The sequence below is a fragment of the Pan troglodytes genome, chromosome 1 (genome assembly GCF_028858775.2).
Source record: "Pan troglodytes isolate AG18354 chromosome 1, NHGRI_mPanTro3-v2.0_pri, whole genome shotgun sequence".
Lineage (NCBI taxonomy): Eukaryota > Metazoa > Chordata > Mammalia > Primates > Hominidae > Pan > Pan troglodytes.
In genome coordinates, this window is record NC_072398.2 from 140,552,366 (window position 1) to 140,577,691 (window position 25,326).

The window sequence follows — 25,326 nt, forward strand, 5'->3', positions numbered from 1 at the left end:
TTCTTTATAGAAAGATGATACAGGATTTCCTAGAATGAAGCAGTGACTATCCTTTATGTAATAATGAGCATTTACACATATGATCCATGTGCACGTAGAGACCAATACTGAATTCAGAACTCATTTCGTCACTTGACTACCTGTGTCATATCAGGCAATTTACTAACCTTTCTGAGACTCAGTTTCCTCATCTGTGAAATGGGCTAGGCAATGCATGTCTTAGAGCTTTTTGTAAGGTTTAGGGATAAATGTGTGAGATGCCTTTGTTTAGTACTTGCCAACCAAGTAGATACTCAAAAATGGTAAATATTAATATTTCTACCAACTTCCTAGGGTTATAAGTGAGTGAACAGAGATACATAAGGTGTCTTTGCTAAAGACACCAAGTTAGTAAATGGCACAGTGGGAACTAGAACCCAATTCTATTACTCCTAGTTTGATGTTCTTTACCTTATACTACTTTTCCCATGCCAATTTGTCAACAAGACTTGAGTCATCATTTGAAATGTTTCTCTGAATTGTTATTTTACCTCCATTCCTTATGAAGACCACTGCTTGGATTTATGCAATATTTTACCTGGTGCCTTTCCTTCAGGTTTTCTTTATCTGTTCTCATTCTCAACCTTCCAAATTGATCATTTTTCTGTCCTAGAATTTCCACCATCTTCGCATGAACTCGAAATCCTTCTGCCTATTTTCCAAGGTCTTTAATCTGTCCTTTGTCAGAAGACCTAAGAAGCCTGAGGAAGTGTAAGAAAATTTGTATGGCTGGGGCAGTATAAAGAAAAATAACTTATGTGTTACAATTTCAGAGCTCCACATTTGTTCCCTCCCTTCTTCCCAAATATTTGAGTGTTCTTCTACAATGATTGGCAAACTTTTCCTAGAAAGGGCCAGATAATAAATATTTCAGGTTTTGTGGTCCATAGGCTCTCTATCTCTATTCCAACTACTCAACTCTACCATGGTAGTGTGAAAGCAGCCATAGACTATCTGTAAACAAATGAATGTGGCTTTGTTCCAATTAAACTTTTTTTTTTTTTTTTAGGTAGAGATGGAGTCTGGCTACGTTGCCAAGGCTGGTCTTGAACTCCTAGGCTAAAGCAATCTTCCTGTATTGGCCTCTCAAAATGCTGGGATTACAATTGTGAACCACCAGGCCTGGCCAATAAAATTTTATTTATAAAAAATAGGCTACAGGCCATGGTTTCCAAGCCCTGTTCCACTCTACTGCTTTACTTTGCCAGTTCTTTTTTCTCTTTCCCATTTCCTAGCACTTCCTGTCTCTTCCACGTGGGCTGGTCTTCTTGCTATCATAAACATATGACATATAATTTTTTTCTCTGTCTTTGCTTCTATAACAACAGAACTTAGAAAGCTCTTCTTTCACCTGTTCTCACACTCTCGTTATTACCCCTGCTGTCTGACTGTTTTCTAGTCCGAACCACACCAAGTACATGATATAACTATGTGAAATAAATACAAGGTATTACTTTATAATTGCTTCATATATTGTCTTATCATCTCTAAGGTAAGCACTTTTCCTGTATTCCTAACTTGTGCTAATACAATTTAATTAGATACTACAAAATAAACACAACTTAATTTATTTTTTTAACCTATATTCTGCTCTCCTAACTTGAGCTAGGAACTTGGCAGACTACTTTGCTTATTTCAGAAAGATACTTTGGAAAATAGTGATTAAAAATTATAAGCAAATGGTACCCAGTGAAATCTAACTCAACAAGTCTGTCTAGGATGTCATTTCTTGTATTTTTATTATAGAAATAGAAATTCTCTCACAGTTTTCTACACATTCATCTAAAGAATTATCTGCTTTGGAGCTAATCCCTTCCAATATCCCAATCCCGCTATCTTTGGCAAATAATTTTGCCAATGCTCCAAGCCTAGGGTAAAAAAAAAAAAAAAACTGTTTAGCTAGGGGCTGAAGGATGAAGACACTTCTATAATATGAATGCTTTGGAATGTAATGCAACTTTGGACACTGTCAATTGGTTCAGCTTTCCCAGTTTTCTCACCCATTTCTTTCAAAAAGTCATTAACACATATTAACAAATATTAGATATTTAGGGACTTAGGGATAAGGATGAAATTCAAAAAGGAAGCTATGCTCAGATGCTGAGCCATTTCTGACACTTTTGGCATTCTTTCTTGCTTGGACTTCTACTAGTAAATTTTTTTGTTTAGCCACCTCATTTTGGATGTTTGCATACAATCCAGTAAAGTGCCATAGTGACCACAAAATTGTATGAATCGTTTTCAGACAGTTTATGAAACTTTATTCACAAGATTTCCATCTTGGGAATGTTCTACCACCTCTGTTTAATTTCCCCAAATCTTTCTTTTCCTTCAGACTAGGTCAAGTTTTCTTCACTATAAAATTTTCATGACTATTTTATCTCCCAGCATCTTCATCCTTTTCTAAATTTGAAGGCAAATGAATGCTCATACCATGCATTTTTCTATCCTAGAAGTTTGACACTTACTATTTATTTTCTTGTTACATCACATGGGTTACAGAGTTGTTTTGTTATTAAACTTTACATGTTAACATCTCTTGTATCTGCAATGAGACTGTAAGCTCTCCAAGGGCAAATACCTAATTTTATATTTCTTTTAGTTTTCTTCATTATGCGTACACTTATTTATTTACTTATTTTTTTAGAGACAAGGTCTCACTTTGTTGCCCAGGCTGGAGTACAGTGGTGTGATCATAGCTCACTGCAGCCTGGAACTCCTGGGTCAAGTGAATCTCCCGCTTCAGCCTCCCGAGTAGCTAGGACTATAGGCACGTACCACCATGCCTGGATGATTTTAAATTTTTTGTAGAGACGAGATCTATCCAGGCTGGTCTCGAACTCCTAGCCTCAATTGATTCTTCTGCCTCAGCTTCTGAAAGCACTGGGATTACAGGCATGCACCACCGTGCCCAGCCTTGTATACTTTTTTGATTGATTGAATGAATGAGTGGCTGAAGAATCTAGGAGCATAAAATATATAAATGCCTATATGTTATGGATGAAGAGGTTAGTGCATAGTATGTCAAAAAGGCTCCGATAAAGATGTCAAAGTAGGAAAGCACAAAAAGATTTTTTTTGGTCTGCAGTATTATCTTCTTTAATTGGCCAATTTAAGTTGGACAACTGAGGTCATTAATGTTATACATTAGTGTTAAATGACCATCCTGCTCATATGACATTTATTCATGTAACTTGCGAGGGTATACAGTCAAATGAGGACCATTAATTCCCACATCTGGAGAAATGCATGTTTTTTGGTCAGTTGGGGAGATGGTGTTAAGGACCTTCTTGAATTATTTTTCTTCTTTCAAAAATGAGGGGAAATTCCCATATTCCAGAGGCAAATTGTATAATAATCTTATTTTTACATTTCAGTTTTTTATAGAAACAAATTCTGAAACCAATGTCCTATAATTTTGGCAATAAGTTCTTGCAAATAAAGGAGACTAAAACATTTGCAAATCACTCAAGTCCCTATTTGGATATAGTAAACTCTGGCGATTTCAAGGAAATTGTAGTTTTTTTTTTTAAATAAATAAGCCTTTTTTTTCTTTTAAAGAGAGGGGTAATTAAAATATATAGCTTAGATGGAAACTTGGCCTGTGATTCATTAAAATGTTTCGTGAATATTGCCAATCTTCCCCACTTCGTTAGACTTTTCCCCTGCTTCTACTCTCTGTGTCTGGCTCAGTCTTGTCCTGGCCTCTAAATGTGTTTATTCTATACAGTTTGTGTGTTTGTTCATTTATTAATTCAATAAATATTTATTAAGTATCTGCTTATCTTAAGCACTTATAGTCACAGATGTTCATACCATTAAGCATGCCATCCAAGATCAACTTGAAAAGTTTTTGGGACTTGATACATTGCAGAAACATCAAACTTATTTAAGTTCAATGTACACTTGAAGAATCTGCATTATTTTTTCAATAATGCCTGCCTTTTTAAAAATCCAACACAAGCCTTTTCGAACTCCTTGGCATTGAAGTACATGAAGTGTGGGTCTTGTGTTTCTTTGCATTTAAAATTCCTTCTATACGACAAGCACTCAGTATCTATTTGTTGAAAACAGTAGATGGCCAACTTACAATGTGTATATCTTTAATAGGAAAAGTGCTAGAGAGGGTACTAGAGAAATGCATTTGAGAAAGATAAGGCTTTAGGCAGTATTAAGACTCATTAGTAACTGTAAGTTTATTATATTGAAATGAACCAAATACCAATGTTCTTAATAGGAGACATTTGTTTTATGGGCTAAAGCATACATTTCTAAAAGAGTGCTTAGGGACATTAATAGATATTTCGTGTGAAAGAATGTTCTGTGGTTACTTATGCTTGAGAAATACTAGTTTCAACAGAGGAAATCAGTGTCTTTGTTGCAGGGCTTCTCAGAGCCTTTAGAATGCACCGTGAACAAGTAGCCCAGCTCAAATGTGTATGATCATGGAATCCCGCTAATATAGAACATTTCTCAGGACTGGTGTCTCTGCAAAACATACATGAGAACGTGCTATCTTAGAGCAATTATATTCCAATTATTAAGTACTAGGATTCTGCACAGGTGCTTGGGGTGAGGTGGCAAGAATAATAGGCAAACAGACTCCCACCATATCTAGCCAGAGAAAATGTAGTTTTATCAATTTATATATTTGAATTCTATATGACATTTTATATGGACTCCTAAAAAATTTTTGCAAATCACTGCTCCAGAGCTGGGGGAAAATTACTCTAAAGTAGGTGTAACATCAGCTGTACAATAATAGATTTCATAAAAGCATACTTGACATGGTTTGGCTGTGTCCCCACCCAAAATCTCATCTTAAATTGTAAAAATTCCCGCATGTCAAGGGCGAGATCAGGTGGAGATAATTGAATCATGGGGGCGGTTTCCCTCATGCTGTTCTCGTGATAGTGAGTGAGTTCTCACGTGATCTGATGGTTTTATAAGGGGCTTCCCCGTTTGCTCAGCACTCATTCTCTCCGCTGCTGCCCCGTGAAGAGGTGCCTTCCGCCATGATTGTAAGTTTCTTAAGGCCTCTCCAGCCATGCGGAACTGTAAGTCAATGAATCCTCTTTCTTTTATAAATTACCCGGTTGCGAGAATTTCTTCATAGCAGCGTGAGAGCAGACTAATACAGTGCTCTAGCAGCACTACTTAGAATGTGGCAGGCATATTAAAGCAAGCTTCCACACATGCCATGCCCACATACGTGCATACAGACTCCCACCATACATACAGACATCACGGAGGTATGGCCTTGATGTGCTGAACTTACAACCTAGTTTTCTTCCTCAAGTCCCTTTCTTTCAACTCTCCATATTGTGCCTTTTAGGCTGATTCTCCTACCGTCGTTTCTTTAATATTAAATTATTATGAAATCCATGGGCTATACAGAACATATAAAGGCTAATGACAAATAGTTTTTCCTTTAGTTGATTAATACAATTTTATTTTTAGAGCATTTTTGGGTTCACAGCAAAATTAAATGTAAAGTGCAGAGAGTTCCTATATACCTCCAACCTCACAGAGGTGTAAGCTCCCCTGCCATCAATATCGTTTGATACTTTTGCTGATTGATGTGAGTAGTTTTTATTAAGAAATAATTCAGGTATATAAAAGGTATAAAGATAAAAATGTATAAAGAATAATATAATTAACCCCTGTCCAGCTACCACTCGTTTGAAGCCTTTTGTGTATTCTTAATCCTAAATGCCCACCAGTACCCGTTTCCTGAATTGGGAGTTTGTCATTCCTACACATATTCTTACCTACCTAAATACCATAAATTCCTTTACAAATTACCCAGTCTCGGGTATTTCTTCATAGCAGCACGGGAAGGACTAATACAGTGATCTAGCAGCACTACTTAGAATGTGTTTGTCTTTTACGTTTTGTCTACCTAAACAATATGGTACTGTTTGGCATGTTCTTATGACAAAAGTGGCATCATCTTTAGGTACTCCAGAGCAACTTTCGTTTTTTGTTCAATATTGTGTTTGTGAAATATTTTCATGTTTATTCAATACCTCCAGTTCATTTATTTTCTCTGCTATTATTCTCTTATTTGATTATACTGTAACTTTTAAATTCTACTATTGATGAGCATTTACTTTTTTTTACTTTTTGCAATAACAAATGAAGCTGCTATCAACGTTTTAAAGTTTTCCCTATGCACATGTGCAAGAATTTCCTTACATGTGCCTCAGAGTGGTCACATGTTCAACTTCATAACATTGCTTGTATCAATTGTATTCCCAACAACAGTTTACAGGATTTCTCTTGGCTCCACGTCCTTGTCAACACTCAGAATGGTAAGGTTTGGCCAATAGAACAGGTGGAAAATAGAATTTTAATATGATTTTAATTTGAATTTTATTGTTTATTAGTAATGTTGGGTACCTTTTTATATGTTTTTTTGCCCTTTGGTTTCTTATTCTTTGAAATGCCTCTTTTTTGCTCATCGGAAAATCTTCACTTAAAAAAAAAATCCTTTGCTAAAACCAAAAAACATAAAAACAAAAATCAAACAACTTTAGGTTTATTCTAGAATCTTACAGGGTTATTTTGTGGTCTACTATGAGAAAATTCATTCCATCTTAATCATACCCAGACTGGTTGGAGTGGTCTTGGCCTATAGCCCTATGTGAGATTTTGAGTAATCTTTCACCTCTCAGAAGGCTGGGTTGATACGATGGCCAGACCAAAATTTCACTGTGACCTCAGGACAAGGCACAGGGGACTGGCACATGCCCTGTCTGTTAGAAATCAAGACCAGGTGGGAGACTTCAATCTCCAGGAGAAAACTGGAGATTTAATAAGACTCTCTACACTTTCTACCTAACACTTTTTGTCTGAAAACCTCAAGGCATTCAGGAAACATTAATTAATTAAGCTTTACAACAGCTCTGTGAAATAGGTAAGGATATACAGGAACATATCTCTAGGGAAACAACATGGCAGCTGTTTAGCAACATGCAGGAATACTAAGTGGCAGACAGTAAGGCACTGCAGACATATGCAATTAAAAAATGATAACAGCACTTGGAGGTAGGATTCTTTCTTGGAATTTGGCCCGAATTCTGGCACTGACAGTTCTAATAATAGGAGGAGCCTGGTCCAAGCAGTGAGTCCTGCTGAAAGCCCAGGTGGGCCTGGGCCATTTGAATCTAAATGCAGTGTTTCTTTAAGTAAGATGATTTTTGTTTATCTTTTTAATTCTTAATTCTTTTATGATAGAAGCTATTTCTCCTCATGCTTCAAACCCTATTTGTCTTTTAAGGAATGAACAGATCTAAAGTAGAAAAATAAGGAAAATATGAACTCTTCTGAATGAAAATGTCTATTTTTTTTGTAATAAAAAATTTCTCCTGAGTTTTCTTTTTTGTGCCAAGACAATCTGGTGGTAAAGGGAAGCCAGTTAGAAACAAAAATCACAACAATACCAGTATTTAGGACTTAGGAGGAAAAATTTTAAATGTTTTAAAGTATAAAATGTAAATCAATCAGATCTATTTAGTAAAGAATAAAAGTTAGGAAGATCATATAATTATCTTTATTTCTATCTAGAAATTTTATACTTTAAGACCCTGAGTTACTCTTTACATCCAAAAGAACCAAAGTCATGAGATTAAATTAAAAAAGGGTTTGGTAGATCCAGAGAATTATTAGCTGTCAGTGTTAGGGAGAATAGCATTAACATTTTATGGGGTATTTCTACTTTATGCCTATCACCTCATATACTATAATCTCATTTCACCTTAATATATATAGGTATGAAGTATATATTTATATATGTAATATATTTATACAAGTAATATATTAATCCCATAAAAAGGTATAAAATAAAAAATAACGTATCTTCACTCCATCATCTCTCTTCCCTTTGTATATATATCCAGAAAAAAGGTTTTATGCATATACCTGTATGTTTAGAAATACAATGGATATGTGCATATATGTATATACTTTTTATTATATATGTATAACTTTAATTAACACAAATAGAGTCATATGATCCACACCACTGCCTATGTAGCTTTTAAAACATAAATACATATGGGAGCTGTTTCCTCAAAAGCACATACAGACCAAGCTCATTACTGTATTTGACTGTGTGGCATTCCGTAGTATGAGCGTACCAGAGTATATTACCTGGTTCCTATTGGTGGACATTTAGATTGTTTCTTGTTTTTATAATTATAAGTAGTTATAAGAATGTATTAATATCCACTTTGGGAGGCCGAGGCGGGCGGATCACGAGGTCAGGAGATCGAGACCATCCTGGCTAACACGGTGAAACCCCGTCTCTACTAAAAATACAAAAAATTAGCCGGGCGTGGTAGCGGGCGCCTGTAGTCCCAGCTACTCGGGAGGCTGAGGCAGGAGAATGGCGTGAACCCGGGAGGCGGAGCTTGCAGTGAGCCGAGATCGCGCCACTGCACTCCAGCCTGGGCGACAGAGCGAGACTCCGTCTCAAAAAAAAAAAAAAAAAAAAAAGAATGTATTAATATCTGTGTCTTGGCAGATATTTTTGACTATACATCTCCATAGAAAACTTTCTAACATGAAATGACTGGGTTAAAGTATATTGGTATTTAGAAATTTGATAGACATAGCTGACTTGCTATCAAAAAATATTATGTAAATGTACACTTTTCCATCAATAATAGAAGTTGAAAACAAAATTTTAGTTTCTTTTTCCACACACTATCGCCAATATTGGTTATTTTGGCAAAATGATATTTCATTTTTTTATGTTTCTTTAAATTTTAGAAGTTGAGCATATTTTCATGTTTACAGGACCTTTTTATTAGTTTTCCTAAAAGCTTCCTGTTCACAGCCTTTGACTATTTTCTATTGCACCATATTTTAAAAATGGATTTATATTAGGTCTTTTAAAATTAAGAAATTGACTTTTTGCATCCACATTGCACATAGTTTTCTAAGTATTTTGTCTTTTGACTTTATGCATTTTTATGTACAAAATGTTATATTTCTGTGTAGACAATTTATCATTCTTTTAAAATTGCATCTAGGTTTTATGTCCTGTTTACAAGAGCCCTTCCAATTCCAAGATTGTAAATAAATTTGCCTGGGCCTTATTCTAGTGTTTTTATAGGTTTATTTTTAAAAACTTTGATTCATCTGGAATTAAAATTTTTTCGTGGCATAAGAAGCAATATAATGATCCATCCTCTTTCCAGCCCTTCACCCTTTCTTCTTCCCTCTCTCTCTCCCTTTGTCATTGGCTAGCTACATGTCCTAATTCTGGTTACTGCATACTCCATTCTTACCCCTGCTTTGAAATGCCTCTTTTATCATGTTAGTATCTCCAGCTCACATATGAGAAACTACACTAACAAAGATAGTGGCAGAGCCAGAATTTGATTCCTTGTTAATTTAAAGCTAAGGTCTGACCTTTTCTCACTTCAGGGTTTTGGATTGATTCTGAGGAGAGGCATGTTTATCATCTTTTCAAATTTGCTTTTTTTTTTTTTTTTTTTTTTTTAGTTTTTGTGGGTACATAGTAGGTGTATATATTTATGGGGTACATGAGACGTCTTGATACAGGCATGTGGTCTGAAATAGGACATTATGGGGAATGGGGTATCTATCCCTTCAAGCATTTACACTTTAAGTTACAAACAATTCAATTACACTCTTTAAGTTACTTTAAAATGTATCATCTTAATTTAGATTTGGATTTTATTTATTACTTTGAAACTCAGATCCTCAATTCATGCCATACTCTCCTCGTTGGTCCAGGCATGACTTTTAAGTTAATTATTTATTTTTAATATAAATAAACAGCCATATGCCCACCACTCAACCTGGAAATGAACATTGATGAATATGGTTTTTTTCCTTTCTGGTTCCTTGTCTTTCCTACTTGAGTTTCCCTATTCTAAATCTTGTATTGATTTATCTCTTTTTTTAAATATGGAAAATACGTTACTTCTGGTATGTTATTATATGAAAAATAATGCTATCCTTCCTAAAAATAATGTAATTTAGTGTTAGTTATTTTTAACTTTATAAAAGAGGCAAGAAGTTGTATGTAACATTTTGGGACTTAGTTTTTAGCTTTTTTTTTAACTCAATGTCATATTTCTAAAATTCATCCATATTCTTATTACAGTTAAATTGTTACTGATAATTTGGAAAACCGTCAGCATTATCTTATACAGTTGAGTCTACACATTCTTTACAACTGATAAATTTCACTCTCATTTATATATCCCACAGAGACTCTTGCAATGCCTACCAGAGATAAGTACAAGAATGTTAATAGCAGCATGTTCGTAATAGCAAAACTCTAGAAATAATCCAAATCCCCATCAATAGGAGAAAGGATAAATAAATAATGGGATATTCACATCAAATAACATTTTTTACTATTAAAAATTTTAATGTAATTAGGCTCATTTAAATATTTATCATAACAAATTCAACATAATGGAGACAACCAATGTTTCACTAATTTATGATGCCAGCTTTGCCCATCTTTATGTAGACTTAGAAGAAAACTCCTATTATTTTGATACACATATTTAAAATTAAAATTAAAATGTTCCATTAGTTCAAATGATTAGAAAGGTTGTAGTTCTATACTGATCTTTTTGTTTGTTTTTGTTTTTATTATACTTTAAGTTCTGGGATACACATGCAGAACATAGAGGTTTGTTACATAGGTATACATATGCGATGGTGGTTTGCTGAACCCATCAACCCATCATCTACATTAGGTATTTCTCCTAATGCTATCCCTCCCCTAGCCCCACCACCCCCTGACAGGCCCCAGTGTGTGATGGTCCCCTCCCTGTGCCCATATATTCTCATTGTTCAGCTCCCACTTTTGAGTGAGAACATGCAGTGTTTGGTTTTCTGTTCCTGTGTTATTTTGCTGAGAATGATGGTTTCCAGCTTCATCCATGTCCCTGCAAAGGACATGAACTCATTCTTTTTTTATGGCTGCATAAAAAAAGTGTATATGTGCCACATTTTCTTTATCCAGTCTAAACTGATGGGCATTTGAGTTGGTTCCAAGTCTTTGCTATTGTGAATAGTGCTGCAATAAACATACGTGTGCATGTGTCTTTATAATAGAATTATTTTTAATTATTTGGGTATATACCCAGTAATGGGATTGCTGGGTCAAATGGTATTTCTGGTTTTAGATCCTTGAGGAATTGCCACGCTGTCTTCCATAATGGTTGAACTAATTTACACGCCCACCAGCAGTGTAAAAACGTTATTTCTCCACATCCTCTCCAGCATCTGTTGTTTCCTGACTTTTTAATGATTGCCATTCTAACTGGCGTGATATGGTATCTCATTGTGGTTTTGATTTGCATTTTTCTGATAACCGGTTATAATGAGCTTTTTTCATATGATTGTTGGCTGCATAAATGTCTTATTTTGAAAAGTGTCTGTTTATATCCTTCACCCACTTTTTGATGGGTTTTTTTTTCTTGTAAATTTGTTTAAGTTCCTTGTAGACTCTGGATATTAGTCCTTTGTCAGATAGATAGATTGCAAAACTTTTCTCCCATTCTGTAGGTTGCCTGTTCAATCTGATGATAGTTTCTTTTGCTGTGCAGAAGCTCTTTCATTTAATTAGACCCCATTTGTCTATTTTGGCTTTTGTTGCCATTGTTTTTGGTGTTTTCGTCATGAAGTCTTTGCCCATGCCTATGTCCTGAATGGTATTGCCTAGGTTTTCTTCTAGGGTTTTTACGGTTTTAGGTCTTATGTTTAAATTTTTAATTCATCTTGAGGGAATTTTTGTATAAGGTGTAAGGAAGGGGTCCAGTTTCAGTTTTCTCCATATGTGTAGCCAGTTTTCCCAAATCATTTATTAAATAGGGAATCCTTTCCCAATTGCTTGTTTTGGTCAGGTTTGTCAAAGATCAGATGGTTGTAGATGTGTGGTGTTATTTCTGAGGCCTCTGTTCTGTTCCATTGGTCTATATATCTATTGTGGTACCAGTACCACGCTGTTTTGGTTACTGTAGCCTTGTAGTATAGTTTGAAGTCAGGTAGTATGATGCCTCCAGCTTTGTTCTTTTTGCTTGGGATTGTCTTGGCAATGCGGGCTCTTTTTTGGTTCCATATGAACTTTAAAGTAGTTTTTTCCAATTCTGTGAAGAAAGTCATTGGTAGCTTGATGGGAATAGCATTGAATCTATAAATTACTTCGGGCAGTACGGCCATTTTCATGATATTGATTCTTCCTATCCATGAGCAAGGAATGTTTTTCCATTTATTCGTGCCCTCTCTTATTTCCTTGAGCCGTGGTTTGTAGTTCTGCTTGAAGAGGTCCTTCACATCCCTTGTAAACTGTATTCCTAGGTATTTTATTCTCTTTGTAGCAATTGTGAATTGGAGTTTGCCCATGATTTGGCTCTCTGTTCATCTATTATTGGCATATAGGAATGCTTGTGATTTTTGCACATTGATTTTGTATCCTAAGACTTTGTGGAAGCTGCTTATCAGCTTAAGAAGTTTTTGGGCTCAGGTGATGGGGTTTTCTAAATATACAATCATGTCCTCTGCAAACAGAGATAATTTGACGTCCTCTTTTCCTATTTGAATACCTTTTCTTTCTTTCTCTTGTCTGATTGCCTTGGCCAGAACTTCCAATACTATGTTGAATAGGAGTGGTAAGAGTGGGCCTCCTTGTCTTGTGCTGGTTTTTAAAGGGAATGCTTCCAGCTTTTGCCAATTCAGTATGATATTGGCTGTGGGTTTGTCATAAATAGATCTTATTATTTTGAGATATGTTCCATCAATACCTAGTTTATTGAGTGTTCTTAGCATGAAGGCATGTTGAATTTTATTGAATGCCTTTTCTGCATCTATTGAGATAATCATATGGTATTTGTCATTGGTTCTGTTTATGTGATGGATGACGTTTATTAATTTGCGTATGTTGAACCAGCCTTGCATCCCAAGGGTGAAGCCGACTTAATCGTGGTGGATAAGCTTTTATTGTGCTGCTGGATTCTGTTTGCCAATATTTTACTGAGGATTTTCACATCAATGTTCATCAGGGATATTGGCCTGAAATTTTCTTTTTGTGTTGTGTCTCTGCCAGGTTTTGGTATCAGATGATGCTGGCCTCATAAAATGAGTTAGTGAGGAGTCCCTCTTTTCTATTGTTTGGAATACTTTCAGAAGGAATGGTACCAGCTCCTCTTTGTACCTCTGGTAGAATTTGGCTGTGAATCCATCTGGTCCTGGGCTTTTTTTTGGTTGGTAGGCTATTAATTATTGCCTCAATTTCAGAACTTATTATTGGTCTATTCAGGGATTCGACTTCTTCCTGGTTTCATCTTGGGAGGGTGTATGAGTCCAGGAATATATCAATTTCTTCTAGATTTTCTAGTTTATTTGCATAGAGGTGTTTATAGTATTCTCTGATGGTAGTTTGTATTTCTGTGGGATTGGTGGTGATCTCCCCTTTATCATTTTTTATTGTGTCTGTTTTTTTCTTCCCTCCTTTCTTCTTTATTAGCCTGGCTAGCAGTCTATCTATTTTGTTAATCTTTTCAAAAAACCAGCTCCTGGATTCATTGATTGTTTTGAAGGGTTTTTCATGTCTCTATCCCCTTCAGTTCTGCTCTGATCTTAGTTATTTCCTGTCTTCTGCTAGCTTTTGAATTTGTTTGCTCTTGGTTGTCTAATTCTTTTAATTGTGATGTTAAGGTGTTGATTTTAGGTATTTCCCACTTTCTCTTCTGGGCATTTAGTGCTATAAATTTCCCTGTACACACTGCTTTAGCTGTGTCCCAGAGATTCTGGTACGTTGTGTCTTTGTTCTCATTGATTTCAAAGAACTTATTTATTTCTTCCTTATTTCAGTTATTTACCCAGTGGTCACTCAGGAGCAGATTGTTCAGTTTCCATGTAGTTGTGTGGTTTTGAGTGAGTTTCTTAATCCTGAGTTCTAATTTGATTCCACTGTGGTCTGAGAGACTGTTTACTTTTGCATTTGCTGAGGAGTGTTTACTTCCAATTATGTGGTGGATTTTAGAATAAGTGCTATGTGGTGCTGAGAACAATGTATCTTCTGTTGATTGGGGGTGGAGAGTTCTGTCTATTAGGTCCGCTTGGTCCAGAGGTGAGTTCAAGTCCTGAATGTCTTTGTAAATTTTCTGTCTTGTAGATCTAATATTAACTGTAGGGTGTTAAAGTCTCCTACTATTATTGTGTGGGAGTCTAAGTCTCTTTGTAGGTCTCTAAGTACTTGCTTTATGAATCTGGGTGCTCCTGCATTGGGTGCATATATATTTAAGATAGTTAGCTCTTGTTGTTGCATTGATCCTTTTACCATTATGTAATGCCCTTCTTTGTCTCCTTTGATCTTTGTTGGTTTAAAGTCTGTTTTATCAGAGAGTAGGATTGCAATCCCTGCTTTTTTTTGCTTTCCATTTGCTTGGTAAGTCTTCCACCATCGCTTTATTTTGAGCCTGTGTAACACTGATCTTTTAAAGAGTTCAAACATGTACACATTTACCTGAACAAAATTTTGTAAGTAGTTTATAATAAATACATATGCTTTTATAATGGTATAATAGTAATTTGTACAAGTGAATGTAAATGACAAGTGAATGTGCAATGCTATTATGTATTGATTACAGAAAAATTCAGTTTTTAAAGTATTTATAATTGGGAATATTGTTAAATACTATTAAGCCTTGAATCAAAACTTTCTGATATTATAAGGGAAACCGGTATAAACACTTTACTATTTGCAGTTTCTTATTATAGCAGGCAAAGATTTTGTACACACTGTGAAAAAAAACCCACATTTAGAAATAAATGGAAAGTTAGTTTAATTTGATTATAGCTGCAATCTATACTGATGTTCTGATCATCTCCTATTCACTCTGTCAGCAAGGAAGGATTCCCCAACCTAAATAATATAAGATGACCAGAAACATGATGCCTGACACTGGACAGAAGAAACTGACAGCCGTTTATTAGTCACCTAGACTCAGAGTCCTGGGAAGGAGGGTACAGCATGCTAGAGGGGGCCATACCACAGGGGTCACACTTGGAAGCCGACTAAGCAGTAGGGGCTCTGAGAGGCAAGCTTTGTGGAAACAAGAGAATGAGGTGACTCCTGGCTCCTGTGAGAATGCGATTGACTTGTGCAAATAATTTTGCCGTTGGTAGGGAGGTGAAACTCATTAGGTTGAAACTAAGTGGAGTGCAGCTGGCCCAACTGATAGAGGAACTAGCCAGTGGGAAGCCTTTTCCACTGGGTGAGGAACATATCTGGTAAGAGCAGGGTAACTTAAGAGTTTAGGGCCCTATGACCTTAAAGATGCCAAGGCAGACATGAAATTTAGGCCATACACTACAATCTGCCAGTTTCAGATTTTTAGCTTATTAAAGCATCTTCATTACATCTATTGATCATTTTATAGTGAGAAAATGTTGTAAATTTAAGGTTTTTCAGCACTCTTCTGTGAAAAGTAATGCTTTTAGTTGTTAAATCCTAGATTTCCAAGTAACATATTGGTTTAAAAAAAGTTTTATTTTATAAAATGTTTCTCCATTGTCTTGGCTTGCATTGGTTTGAATAAGAAGTCTGCTGTCATTCTTATGATTATTCATGTAACTTGTCTTTTTCTGATTATTTTAAAGATTTTATTGCTAGTTTTAAACAGTTTTTTTTTTTTTTTTGAGACAGAATCTCGCTCTGTTGCCCAGGCTAGAGTGCAGTGGCGCGATCTCGGCTCACTGCAACCTCCGCCTCCTGGGTTCACGCCATTCTCCTGCCTCAGCCTCCTGAGTCGCTGGGACTACAGGCTCCTGCCACCATGCCTGGCTAATTTTTTTTGTGTTTTTAGTAGAGACGGGGTTTCACTGTGTTAGCTAGGATGGTCTCGATCTCCTGACCTCATGATCCACCTGCCTCAGCCTTCCAGAGTGCTGGGATTACAGGCATGAGCCACTGTGCCCAGCCAAACAGTTTGATTTTAATGTAACTTGGTATAGCCTTATTCATGTTTCTTGGAGTGCATTGAGCCTCTTCAATCTTTGGGCTTATAGTTTTCATTAATTTAGAAAATGTTCAGCCATTATTTCTTCAAATATTTTCTTATGTTCCTATCTCTCACTTCCATTAGGCAATCCAGTTACACATAAATTAGGTCACTTGAAGTTGTCTCTTTTTTTCTCTTTGTATTTTATTTTGGATAATTTCTCTTGTATATTTTCAAGTTCACTAACTCTTTCTTCTGCAATGTCTAATCTGCTTTTATTCAATCCAATATATTTTTCATCTCAGAGACTGCAATTTGTATTTTTAAAAGTTTGATATGGATTTTTTTAACTTCAAAATCTCAAATTAACATGCTCAATATTTCTACTAGCCTCCTGACCACATAAAATACAGTTTATAATAAGTTTTAATAGCTTTGTCTACTAATTCTGTCTTTGTGTCACTTTTTGGCTGGTTTTGGTTAATTGCTTCTGCTCATTATGGGTCACATTTTTCTTCCTCTTTGAATACATAATAATTTTTTATTTGATGCCAGACTTTGTGATTTTTCCTTTTTGTGTGCTGTTTTTGTCTTCCTGTAGTATATAATGTGTCTTGCTTTTGATCTTTGTTAGTTATGATCAGAGCAGCATTTCTTTAGAAACATGTTTTTCATACTGCTGAGGCAAAAGCCTTGTGAACACAGTAGCTGATGTTCAGTGAGTTGTTTGGTTTTTCACTTTGGCGGATGAAATACGAACTGTACCTGGCCCTGTGTGAACCCTAGGTGTTGTTCCTGTGAATCCCTTTGAGTGGTTTCTTCTTTTTCTCTGAGTTTGCTGATCAGTATTCAGCAGATAGTCAAGTAGGACCCTTTGCAGCTCTCCAGAATTCCCTCTCTCTCTTTCTTTCTCTCTCTCTCTCTTCCTCTCTCTCTTCTGCTTTTTCCACTCTACTGTTCTGTCATGTGAATTCTAGCCACCTTAATCTCCACCCAATTCTTATTCCTCAGTGTAGGAGTACTGTTGGTCACTGCCTGGTTTCATTTTTTGTGCTGTATCTGGAAACTCTTTAGGCAGTAAGGTGAAACAATGGTAGCAACTTTTTTGTTGGCATCATACATTTGCTGTATTTTGTTGAAGATTTTTGTGTCTGTGTTCCTCAAGAATATTGGTCTGAAGTTGTTTTTTTTTTTTTTCCGTTGGTCCTTGCCAGATTTTGGTATCAAAATGATACTGATTTTGTAGAATGAGTTAGGAAGAAATCCCTTCTCCTCAATCTTTTGAAATAGTTTTAGTAAGAGTGGTACCAGCTCTTTTTGCATCTGATAGAATTTGGCTAGGGATCTGTGTAGCCCAGGGCTTTTTTTGGTTAGTAGGTTTTTTATTACTGATTTAATTTTGTAACTAGTTATTGGTCTGTTCAGGATTTTGATTTCTTCCTGGATCAATCTTGGGAGTTTGTATGTTTCCAGGAATTTATCCATTTCCTCTAGGTTTTCTATTTTGTGTGCATAGACATGTTCGTAGTAATCTCTGAGGACCTTTTATATTTCTGTGATATCAGTTGTAATGTCATCTTTGTAATTTCTGATTGTGCTTATTTGGATCTTTTCTCTCTCCCTCTCAGTTAATCTAGCTAGTGATCTATCAATCTTGTTTATTATTTCAAATAATGAACTTTTCCTTTCATTGATCCTTTGTATGGTTTATTGGGTCTCAATTTCATTTAGTTGTACTTTGATTTTAGTTATTTCTTTTCTCCTACTAGCTTTGCATTTAGTCTGTTCTTATTTTTCTAATTCCTTTAGGTTGTTAATTTGAGATCTTACTGTTTTTTTTTTTTTTTTTTTGAGACAGAGTCTCACTCTTTTGCCCAGGCCAGAGTGCAGTGGCGCAATCTTGGCTCACTGCAAGCTCCACCTCCCGGGTTCACGCCATTCTCCTGCCTCAGCCTCCTGAGTAGCTCGGACTACAGGCACCTGCCACCATGCCCGGCTAATTTTTTGTATTTTTAGTAGAGATGGGGTTTCACTGTGCTAGCCAGGATGGTCTTGATCTCCTGTCCTCGTGATCCACCCGCCTCGGCCTCCCAAAGTGCTGGGATTACATATCTTTTTGATGTAGGTATTTAGTGCTCTAAACTTTCCACTTAACACTGCTTTTGCTGTATCTCAGAGGTTTTGGTATGTTGGGTCTCTATTTTAATTTGTTTTAAATAATTTTTTGATTCTTTCTTAATTTTGCTGTGTATCCAAAAGTCATTCAGGGACAAGTTTTTTTATTTGTTTGTTTGTTTCTATGTATTTGTGTGGTTTTGAGAGTTCCTCTTTGTATTGATTTCTAATTTTATTCCACTGTGGTCCAAGTTGGTGCTTGATGTGATTTCAGTTTTTAAAAATTTGTTGACATTTGCTTTATGACTGAGCATGGGTCAATTTTAAAGAATGTTTCATGCACAGATAAGAATAATGTATATTCTGTGGGTTTGGGGTGGAGTATTCTATAAATGTCTACTTGGTCCATTTGGTCCAGAGTCAGATTTAAGTCCAGAGTCTCTTTGTTAGTTTTCTACCCTGATGATCTTTATAGTGCTATTAGTGGGGTATTGAACTCCTCCACTTATTATGGTATGGCTGTATATCTCTTAAGTCTAGTAGTATTCATTTTATAAATCTGGGTGCTCTGATGTTGGGTGTGTACATATTTAGGATAGTTAAATTTTCTTATTGTATCAAATAACTGATCATTATATGATGCTTTATCTTTTTTCCAAAACTGTTACTGATTTAAAGTCTGTTTTATCTGATACAAGAATAGCAACTGCTGCTTTTTTTGTTTTCCATGATGAAGAGATGGAGAGGCACTCCATTTCTTTAAGCCTATTGGTGTCATTACATGTGAGATGGGTCTCTTGAAAGCAGAAAAAGCTTGGGTCTTGTTTTCTTATTCAATTTGCCATTCTATGTCTTTGAAGTAGAGCACTTGGGTGATTTATGTTCAAGGTTAACATTGTTATGTGTGGTTTTGTTTCACTCATAGTGTTGTTAGCTAGTTGTTTTATAGCCTCAATTGTGTAATTGCTTTATAGGGCCTGTGAGCTGGTGGCAAGTATCATTCTTTCATTTCTATGTTTAGAACTCCTTTGAGCATTTCTTGTAGGTCTGGTCTGGTGGTGATGAATTCCCTTAGTGCTTGCTTGTCTGGGAAAGATTTTATTTCTCCTTTGTTTATGAAACATCATTTCGTGGTATATAAAATTATTGGCTTTCTTTTTAGAAGGCTAAAAATAGGCCCCTAAACTTTTCTGGCTTGTAAGGTTTCTGCTGAGAAATCTACTGTTAATCTGATGTCATTTTCTTTATAGGCAATATGGTCCTTTTCTCTAGATGCCTTTAAGGTTTTTTCTTTTGGATTGACCTTATGTAATCTGATGAGTGTATGCCTTGGGGATGGTCATATATTATTTGGCAGGTGTATTCTGAATTTTTTGTATCTGGATGTCATCCTCTCTAATAAGATTAGGATTTTTTTCCTGAATTATTCCCTCAAATATGTTGTCTAAGTTGCTAACTTTTCCTTCTCTCTCAGGAACACTCATAAGTCGTAGGTTTGGTCACTTTACGTAATCCCATATTTCTCAAAGTCTTTGTTAATTTATTTTAAAATATTTTTTCTTTATTTTTGTCTGACTAGCTTATTCAGAAGACTGGTCTTCAACCTCTGAAATTCTTTCTTCTGCTTCGTCTAGTCTATTGTTAAAGTTTCCAATTGTATTTTGAAATTCCTTTAGTAAAATTTTCAATTCCAGAAGTTCTATTTGTGTTTTTAAAAAAATATAGCCATCTCGTCTTTCAGGTGCTGCATAATTTTTTTCTAATTTCTTTGCATTAGATTTCAACTTTTTTCTTGGATCTCGTTGAGTTTCCTTGCAATTCATATTTTGAATTTTTTATCTGTCACTTCAGACATTTCAATCTGATTAGGATCAATTGCTAGATCCTAGCTAGTGTCATCCTTTGAAGGTGTGAAAACACTGGCTTTTTGCACTGGACCTGAGCTGATTCCTTCTCATCTGAGGGAGCCATTGCTTATTTTAAAATTTGCTATTGTTTCGATGAGGCTTTTTCATTTTTAAATTATTTTTTCCCTTGAAAATATTGCTTGAAAGTAGTGTATGTTTTGTATAATTGTCTTTGTTTCTGAGTGCTTTCAGGGAGCTAAGGGTCTGTATGAGTTCCTTGGTTGTAGATAGCTTCTGCACGATAGCTTTCTCAGATGCTGCTTGTTGTAGTAATGTGTTGGACTTAATAGCTGATATACTATCTCCTGTGGGGCTGAGGGTGCAGAGATCTCAGGGAGCTTATCTCATGAACTAGCAGCAAGCTCTCATAGCAGGTTTTTTACTTGATGATGCAGTTCAGGATGCAGTCCAGTAGATGGCGCTTAAGAGTAAGAGCCGCCAAGTAGGCTGGTGCCCAGGGGAAGCTCTCCCCGAATGGGGTGAGTGGTGGTAAGAAATAGTGATGGGTGCACTGTGATCTTGGGAGAAAGGGTGTGCATCAGCTCCTCCTTCTAAGTCGGCGGGGATATGATCTTTTTCCCTATCACGGCCCTTTTGCATGGCTCATTCAGTTTATAAAGGATTTGACTTTTGGTTCCCAGCTGCAGACCATGGATATGCCTCTCTGGTGGCTACTACTATTTTTAAAAAAAAAAGGGCCTCGGGGCAGAGCTTCTTCACCCTAGTCCGAGGCAGGCAACTCTACAGTCTGTCCTCTGTAGCTCAGACACTGTTGCCACTCTGTGTAGGGAGAGGGAGTTGGCCTTGCCCTTTGTGAAAACCTGAGTGGCTTGGTCTCACTTTCAGTGGGGGTGGAGCCGTCATGAGAGCACAACAAATGCTTTCTCCCAGTGCACACTCACTAGCTCCCGGTGCGAATAATGACTGCTGCATTCACAGTAGTGTAGGTAGGGGGCGGGGAGTGTGTGGAGATGACTGATATGGTTTGGATCTGTGTCCCTGCCCACACCTCATGTTGAAGTGTAATCCCCAGTGTTGGAGGTGGGGCCTGGTGGGAGGCGCTTGGCTCATGGGGGTGGTTTCTCATGAAGGGTTTAACACTGTTTCCCTGGCTGCTGTTCTCATGATGGTGAGTTCTCGTGACATCTGGTTGTTTAAAAGTGTGAAGCACCTCCCCACTCACTCTCTTCCTCCTGCTATGGCCATGTGAAGTGCTGGCTTCCCTTTTGCTTCTTCCATGAGCAAAAGTCTCCTGAGGCCTCCTCAGAAGCCAGCATCATGCTTACTGTGTAGCCTGTGGAATTGTGAGCCAATTAAGCCTTTTTTTCTTCATATATTGCCCAGTCTCGGGTATTTCTTTATAGAAGTTTAAGAAGGGATTAATACAATGACCCACTTTTCATATCTGTTCCTGGATGTTGGTGCTGTCTCCTTCAGCAGTTGGTGCCATGCCTATTTTTCCTTTGTCCCAAGAGAGACTTTGGCAGGCTGTGCTCCTCCTTCCCTTAGGGTTAGCCCATGCAGAGGGCTAGATCTCCAGAGGTCCTGCAGGTCCCCAGGGACCCGCCAATCTACTGTGCATGCTAAAGTCAGAGTGGGTTGTGGGGTATGTTTGTGGGGAATCTGGTGGTATGGTATCTTAAGGGTGGAGAATCCCTGGGCAGGGCAGTGTCCCACTATGGGTGCACAACAAGTATGACTCCTATTGTCTTAGTTGGGGTCTGAGGGGAGTCTGGGTACACCTATGCAAGCTGGGTGCACAGTTCTCTGACCTTGGGAAATTCTCAAATTGCTACCAATATTGTTGCCTTGGGCCATGAGGGCACAGGGAATCCTCTACAGTTTAGTGATGAGCTGATTGTCTGAGGGGTGAGCAGAGGAGTACTTCCCTCTACTCTTTCCGTGGTGCTCTGAATTCCTGAGGTATTGGTCTCTGCCAGACTCTTGTTGTTTTACTTTTTTTGCACCCCAGATTCTTCCTGTGTGCATCCCAATGGGTCCTGGCTCTCTTCCCTCAGTTTTCTGTTCAGAACTTCTCCATTCACCAGTAACTTTGATCTTCTTTCTGAGGAGACTTGGCATCCAATGTCTGTAGTTGGCCACCTTGGAAAGCCAGTTTCCTTTAGCCATTCTTTAAGGATAGGTCTGCTAGTGACAAATACTGTAAATTTTCTTGTCTGAGAATGTCTTGATTTTTCCTTCATTTCTAAAGGATAGTTTTTCCAGGTATAGAATCCATGGTTGACGGTTCTTGTTTTTCAGCACTTGAAAAATGCTTTGCCCCTTTTTCCTGGCCTCCATAGTTTCCAGTGAAAAATCCACTGTTACTTGAATTTGTATTCCCTTATAGGTAACCTATCATTTCTGTCTAGCTGTTTTAAATATTTTTTTCTTTTCTTTTAGTTTTCAGAAATTTAATTATGATGTGTCTTGGTATGATTTTTTTTGTGTTTATCATGTTGAAGTTTGCTCAGTTTGTTAAATATGTAGTTTCAATTATTTTGCCAAATTTGGGAAGTTTTTAGACATTTTATCTTCAAATACTCTTTTATCCCTATTTTCTTTCTCCACTGTTTTTGGACCTCTGATTGTATGATTGTTGGATCTTTTATTATTATCACACAGGTCCCTGAAGCTCTGTTCTGTTTTTTTTTTTTTTTTTTTCTTTCTGTTGTTCAGATTGGGTAAATTCTATGGATCTTTCCTCAAGGTTACTAATTTTATCTTCTGCGATTTTCACTCTATTATTGAGCCTACCTAGAGATTTTAAAATTCTGTTATTGTATTTTTCAGTTCTATGATTTCTGATAAGATTTGGCTGTGTCCCCACCAAATCTCAACTTGAATTGAATCTCCCAGAATTCCCATATGTTGTGGGAGGTACCCAAGGGGAGGTAATTGAATCGTGGGGGCCAGTCTTTCCCGTGCTGGTCTTGTGAGATTTGATGAGAATCTCAAATCTCATCAAATGTGAGATTTGATGGTCTTGTGAGAATAAGTCTCATGAGATTTGATGGGTTTCTCAGGTGTTTTTGCTTTTTCTTCTTCCTCATTTTCTCTTGCTGCCACCATGTAAGAAATGGCTTGAACTATAAGTCTAATTAAGCCTCCTTTTCTTCCCAGTCTCCAGTATGTCTTTATCAGCAGCACGAAAATGGACCAATACAATTTCCATTTGATTCTTATTTATAACTTCTATTTCTTTGGTGAGATTTTATGGTTTTTTATTTTTTCTAAGACAAGTTGTAATTGTTGCTGAAGCATTTTTCTGGTGGCTGCTTTAAAATCCTTGTCAGTTCCAAGATCTATTTAATATCAGATGATTATCTTTCCTCATTCAATTTGTAATTTTCCCTGTTCTTGGTGTTATGGGTTATTTTTTACTGTGTCTTGAATATTTTCACTACTGTATTATATGACTCAATTCTATATTCGATTTTAACAGGAGCCAACTTGTTTAATTTCAGTATGAAGATCTTGGTTACTTTTGTGGACTGGGTTCCAGTGACAATTTGATTTTCAGAGAATTATGGTGCTATTTTGGAGAGTTAATCTATTTTCTGCTGCTGGGGTTCCCATGGGTCCCTGCTGGTGGTTTGTGAGAAATAGAGTCAGCCTGAGGGTCAGAGGATTTTCTGCAGGCTGACCAACTGGTGTCCCTGGGTGGGGGCAGACAGTCAGCTTGGGGAGGAAGAGTCTTCCTGGGCTGGGCGCCTGTTGTGGCAGTGCTGTCTGGTCACTTGGGGTCTCTCTGTGGGGTAGAAGGTTCTGCGACAGGGAAGAAGAGTATATTCTATGCCAGGCACTTTTTGTGGCTTTACATCCTCTGCTTGTTGGGGACAGGAAATGTTATGGTGGGATTCTCTTTGACTCTGCTGCTCCTTGCCCCTGCTATTGGTATCTCTAGGTGGAGTAGCATCGTTTCAGTCCTGGTGGGAAGAATACTTCTATCTGCTTACTGATGATGGGGCTTCTTATTGATACCCCTAACCTTTCTGGTACTGCTGGAATCACCTTGGTGTTGTCTGTGGGATTCATGTTTGTGTGTGGGAGGAATTCGCCTACCTGGGTACCTTCTGTTGTTAAGTTGGGGAAGAGGAAAATAGACCTAGGTCTTTACTTGAGTGGAGACATAAGATGCCCTGCCACTGTAGTATTCCTCCAGTCTAGGAGTCACCTTTCCCTTTTCATCTTTTGGAGCTTTCATTTGGTTGCCTCCTGAAATGTTTCCAGGGTTTATAGTTGTACTTAATGGGGACCAGAAATCTCAAATCTCACTCCATCTAAAAATTGGAAACTATTTTTTATTGTAGTAAAATATACATAGTGCAAAACTTATTATTTTAATGTGTATAGTTCAGTGGCATTAAGTACATTAACATCACCACTATCCATCTCCAGAATGTTTTCATCTTCCCCAGCTGAAACTCAATACCCATTAAACACATTCCCCATTTCGCCTCTCCCACAATCCCTGGTAACCATGATTGAATTTTCCTTTTTTTTTTCTTTTCTTTTTTTAAATTGAGATGGAGTCTCCCTCTGTCACCCAGGCTGGAGTGCAGTGGTGTGATCTCGGCTCACTGCAACCTCCACCTCGCGAGTTTCAGCAATTCTCCTGCCTCAGCCTCCCAAGTATCTGGGATTCCAGGCAGGCACCACCACGCCTGGCTAATTTTTGTATTTTTAGTAGAGATGGGGTTTCACGATATTGGTCAGGCTGGTCCCAAACTCCTCACCTCAGGTTATCCATCCACCTCGGCCTCCCAAAGTGCTGGGATTACAGGCGTGAGCCACCGGCCCCAGCCCCACCATTGTATTTTCTGTCTCCATGAATTTGATTGTTCTAAGTACCTCACATAAATGGAATCATATGGTATTTTTCCTTTTGCCCTGCCTTATTTCACTCAGCATAATGTTTTCAAGGTTCATCCATGCTTCAGCATGTGTCAGAATTTTCTTCCTTTTTAAGGTCTATTTTTAAAATGGTGTTTTTCCTGAATATAGAATTCTAGGTTGATATTTTTCCTCGAGTACTTTGAAAATGTAGTTCCATTTTCTTCTGACCTTCAGAGACAACTTTATCTGACCAGAACTACAGCCTGCCACCTAACTGCTCCTTAAACAAACTTGACCAATTCACTTGCTTTCTATCCAACCTCTCATCATTGAATCGGGGCAGAGATAGTGCTTTCAGTTATTCAGTCTGGTCAAGATTGAGTAAATTTACCTCTTCAATGTATCCTCTATGGCAGAGGTTTAGATTG

The 25,326-nt window shown here is 37.1% G+C and overlaps 1 long non-coding RNA gene across 1 annotated transcript in view; it reads left to right on the plus strand.

Annotated features, from left to right (window-relative positions):
* Positions 1-4,965: 4,965 nt before the first annotated feature.
* Positions 4,966-25,326, plus strand: part of LOC107967246 (uncharacterized) — a 227,998-nt gene continuing 207,637 nt past the window's right edge. The window contains exon 1 of the long non-coding RNA XR_008548166.1: positions 4,966-5,096. This is a non-coding gene — a long non-coding RNA (uncharacterized LOC107967246). The remainder of the gene's footprint in view (positions 5,097-25,326) is intronic.